The sequence below is a fragment of the Salmo trutta genome, chromosome 6, assembly GCF_901001165.1.
Source record: "Salmo trutta chromosome 6, fSalTru1.1, whole genome shotgun sequence".
Taxonomy (NCBI): Eukaryota; Metazoa; Chordata; class Actinopteri; order Salmoniformes; family Salmonidae; genus Salmo; species Salmo trutta.
The window spans coordinates 24672136-24677145 of record NC_042962.1 but is presented as its reverse complement, the minus strand read 5'-3'; the positions used below and the strand labels follow the sequence as shown (position 1 = coordinate 24677145).

Genomic DNA, 5010 nt, shown 5'->3' with positions numbered 1-5010 from the left:
CGGGAGGGAGAGATATGAGAAAGAAAAGAAGGAAAGACAGAGAGAGAACAAGAGAGCTGAAGAGTACATTTTTTCTTGCTTTCTCCCTCCCTCCCTCTGTTCTCATTGGTTCTTTTCTGTTTGTACTTTCTATGCCATATGTTGTCCCAAAATTACGATTAATTGCACAGTCACTGCCACTGTAATCCGCTTAGGATCATCTAAATTACTTTGTTATTCCCCCGACTGCCATTTTGAGACACGGTGATAAGTGATCCATCTCTCATCCTTCACATTGGTCATTAATATATGTAATGTTTTGGAAGTACTTTCTATTACAGAGTCCAGGTGGAATGACTACAAGGTTCCTGTGTGTTCTCTGACTTTGAGTTCTACAATCTTAGGCCTTTTTTGCTATCTAGAACATAAAGGATTCCCATTGAAGAAAGAGAGAACCCATTGAAGAATGCTTTTTGGTTCCAGATAGAACCCTTTTGGGTTCCATGTAGAACCCTTTTCACAGAGGGTTCTACATGGAACCGAAAAAGGGTTATCCAATGCGGAAATCTGAAGAATCCTTTTTAAATAATCTTTTCTAAGAGTGTATGTAATAAATGTGACTTCCTGTTGCTTTGTATGGCAATATATATAACAGGAGATGCAGGATGTCACTATTTGAGACATACAATTATCTCACCCTTCCAGTAGGGGAAAATAGGGGGAGAGCATGGGACAGAGAGGGAGATACTTTTGTATATATAGTGTATGTGGACACCAATTCAAATTAGTGGATTTGGTTATTTCAGCTACACCCGTTGCTGACAGGTGTATGAAATCGAGCACACCGCCATGCAATCTCCATAGACAAACATTGGCAGTAGAATGACCTTACTGAAGAGCTCAGTGACTTTCAACGTTTCACCGTCGTAGGATGCCACCTTTAGTACAGGTCAGTTACACGGAATCCAAACCGGCTGTGTGCATGCGCCATCGTGCATAAATTTATTTTGTCCCCCCACACCAAGCGCGATCACGACACGCAGGTTAAAATATCAAAACAAACTCTGAACCAATTATATTAATTTCGAAAAGCATTAAACATTTATGGCAATTTAGCTAGCTATCTTGCACTTGCTAGCTAATTTGTCCTATTTAGCTAGCTTGCTGTTGCTAGCTAATTTGTCCTGGGATATAAACATTGAGTTATTATTTTACCTGAAACGCACAAGGTCCTCTACTCAACCAATTAATCCACACATAAAATGGTAAACCGGATCGTTTCTAGTCATCTCTCATCCTTTTTCTTCTTGCGATTGGCAACTTTCATAAATTAGGTGCATTACCGCCACTGACCTCGTTCGTCTTCAGTCACCCACGTGGGTATAACCAATGAGGAGATGGCATGTGGGTACCTGCTTCTATAAACCAATGAGGAGATGGGAGAGGCAGGACTTAAAGCACGATCTGCGTCAGAAATAGAACTGACTTCTATTTTAGCCCTTGGCAACGCACCAACGAGCGTGCGAGCAGTGTGGGTGCAATAATTGAATAATATAGATTTCTACATTTATTTTGCAATGCTCGCGCACACGACACGAGCGGTATAGTCAGCCTGTTATTGTGAAGTGGAAAAGTCTAGGATCAACATGGGCTCAGTCGCGAAGTGGTAGGCCACACAAGCTCTCAGAACAGGACCGCCGAGTGCTGTAGCGCATAAAAGTCATCTGTCCTTGGTTGCAAAACTCACTACAGAGTTCCAAACTGCCTCTGTAAGCAACGTCAGCACAATAACTGTTCGTTGGGAGTTTCATGAAATTGATTTCCATGACCGAGCAGCCGGACACAAGCCTAACATCACCATACGCAATGCCAAGTGTTGGCTGGAGTAGTGTAAAGCTCGCCACCATTGTACTCTGGAGCAGTGGAAACGCATTCTCTCTCGAGCAATGAATAATACTTCACCATCTGGCAGTACGACCGTCAAATCTGGGTTTGGCGGAATCCAGGGTAACTCTACCTGCCACAATGCATAGTGCCAACTGTAAAGTTTGGTGGAAGAGGAATAAAGGTCTGGGGCTGTTTTTCATGGTTTGGGCTAGGCCCCTTAGTTCTAGTGAAGGGAAATCTTAACGCTACAGCATACAATTACATTTTAAATGATTCTGTGCTTCCAACTTTGTGGCAACAGTTTGGGGAAGGCCCTTTCCTGATTCAGCATGACAATTCCCCCATGCACATAGCGAGGTCCATACAGAAATGGTTTGTTGAGATCGGTGTGGAATAACTTGACTGGCCTGCACATAGCCCTGACCTCAACCCCATCAAACACCTTTGGGATGAATTGGAACGCCGACTGCGAGCCAGGCCTAATCGTCCAACATCAGCGCCCGACCTCACTAATGTTCTTGTGGCTGCAATGTTCGCTGCAATGTTTGAACATCTAGTGGAAAGCCTTCCCAGAAGAGTGGAGGCTGATATAGCAGCAAAGGAGGGACCAACTCAATATTAATGCCCATGATTTTGGGATGAGATCTTTGACGAGCAGGTGTCCACATACTTTTGGTTATGCAGTGTGTGTTGTAGTCCAGAGGGAAACACCAGCCAAATTCACCTAGTCAGCAACCGGAGCAATGTCATGCAAAATTAAACAGACCCACACAGTTCTCAGTTCACATTTGCCTGACAATGTGTTTATTACGATGCATTTTGCATTGGACCAGCATAGGGAATACAGTACACACACCCAGTTGGAGGTCTGCGCTAATCCAACAGTGTAGTGTGGCTGTGGCTCAGAAAACAACACTAGGTAAACAAACCAGATAATAAACTGAGAATCCTACTGGTCGATTCATGGATGTATTTATGGAGAAAGAAAAACACAAGACCAAAAATACTCATATATTGCAACAACTTGCAAATTATGCAAACTCCATAGATATACAAAATGAGGGCTTTGATCAAGGTTTGATGAATAATACATGTGTACTCTTCCTCAATTTTTTTCGTTCAGTTGGTAGAATGAGTCCTTAGTATGTCAATGCATTAGAATTTCTAGATTGGGGTTGGATGACTTGGATAGGTGAAACATAGTGTGCTGTGCTCCTCCCCAGGAGACTCCTGGAGTTCCTCTCGTTGTGCATTGGACACTGCGCTGGGCCAACACACGGAGATGTGCAGTGTATGCTGGGACAGCTCAGGGATGAGAGTCTGGGTGTGTTCGAGCAGTAAGCCTAACGAAGCCGATTGTAAACCAACGTCGGCGTGTGAAGTCGGGGAGGTGCATCTGCAACAGCCAAAAGTCAAACACTGTAGCAATGTAGCAAGGCTCAGATCAACATGGCAGTGTCAACATATCATCTATTGTTTATAAAAGTTTTTCAATATAAATGTTGAAATACACTTTTCTATACCCCCATATCACATACTCACAAACTGAAAATGGAATGTGTACAATAATTGGTTAGAGGGAGGTCTCAAATATCATTTTCATTTGTATCCCCTGTAGCTTTAGAATTGCAGCAACGTTGTTTCCTGTTTCAGTCATGTCTTTGGCCACATTCACGTTGGTAAAAGAAACCACCCTAATGATTGGTTGACAAATTGTGCCTCCCACAATGCAGGTGATGCCAGCATGGTGCAGTTGGTAAGAAGCAACTGCAATCCATTGAAGGCGACTTCATCAAAAACTGCATGACCTTTGATCACTTGATTTGTGTAAAGTTCATGCAGTTGACATGTAGTCGCAAGTGGGACAATAACCCTAATGCAACACACTTTGAAATGCTGACAAAAGTGATCTACTCAAACACATTCTCTGCCGCCGTCCTTATGTAACCATGGCAGCCCAATGAAGTGTGAGGTAAGGGAACTGTCTGCTCAGATGACCTCCGTTGCTGTGGCAGAGTGCACGGGTGCCAGCTGTCGTTATGGCACCAGCAGGGAAGCTTCCACAGTCATTTGTGAGCCTGAGGGAAGGAATCGTTCAACAGCATAGCATAAAGGGGAGGGGAATTAAGCTCTGGAACTATGTGTCAAACAGTCTACATAATGCTGCTTGAACAAGACATGACATGTCTTAACCGCTTATGACAGTTGAGAGATCAGATTTGGGTTAGAGTTCGCGCAAGAGAGACAGTTGATATCTGTTGTTTTTATGACTTTGTCATACACACAGATTTGTGTGAGAGATGGTTATGACTAAATCGTCAACTTACTCTAAAAAACTTTATCACAAAACGGTATCAGCCTGGACTTATGACAGACAAAGGGTATTCTCAATTGTATTCTTGCAGCTTTGATGAAATTATAACCCATGGTTACAAACAATTGCTCTAACCCTTCAGATTGTGTTTTGTATGTCTGTTTATCAGGAATAGTCAATGTGACAGCCAATGTAATATTGCCCACTGAGCAAGATTGCAAACAGGAGATATTTTCTGTGAATCTAGCTAGTGCACCATGACAACCCAGTGTGAGATATTATACCAGACAGTATTGAGCCTTGAAAGCTCTTTAAAACACAAAACACATAGCGACAGTCATTTGAAATCTGAATTGAACAAACTTGACCTTTTCATATAATAATTTATTTGTTCAACACTAGCCCTGTCAATCAAGACAAGTTCTATATCCTTATTATTTTCACTCAGACATAGAGGTCAACGTTAAGTCTATTTCTCCAACCCTGCTCCCTCTGTCAAATGCATTCTCTTGGAATGATTGAAATTGGCGATGACAGACACTCCTTGCTCAAAAGGACAAATACGAATTTCACCAGGCGAGATGCCCATTCCAAATCAAAAGATTGCAATATACTTTTTCAATGACATGGCAACCCTTGTTAAATATTTTTGTGAAAAATGACACATTTTATGGTTTAGCTGTCTAGTGCCTTGTGATGCAATATAATATGATGTTCATGACATGTTGCTTCAGAAAATGGTGTGCCACACACCTGGTGATGGTGGCAGGGGGGTACCACTGCTCCTTAACAGACTGACACAATGTGCCCAGAGTATACTGTGTGCTGGC

General features: G+C 42.5%; 1 long non-coding RNA gene across 1 annotated transcript; it reads right to left on the bottom strand.

Annotated features, from left to right (window-relative positions):
- Window positions 1-2643: 2643 nt before the first annotated feature.
- LOC115195208 (uncharacterized) lies at window positions 2644-3802 on the bottom strand. Its single transcript, XR_003878612.1, has 2 exons — window positions 3409-3802; window positions 2644-3262 (listed from the first exon to the last, which is right to left on the bottom strand). It is a non-coding gene; the product is annotated as an uncharacterized LOC115195208 (long non-coding RNA).
- Window positions 3803-5010: the final 1208 nt, after the last annotated feature.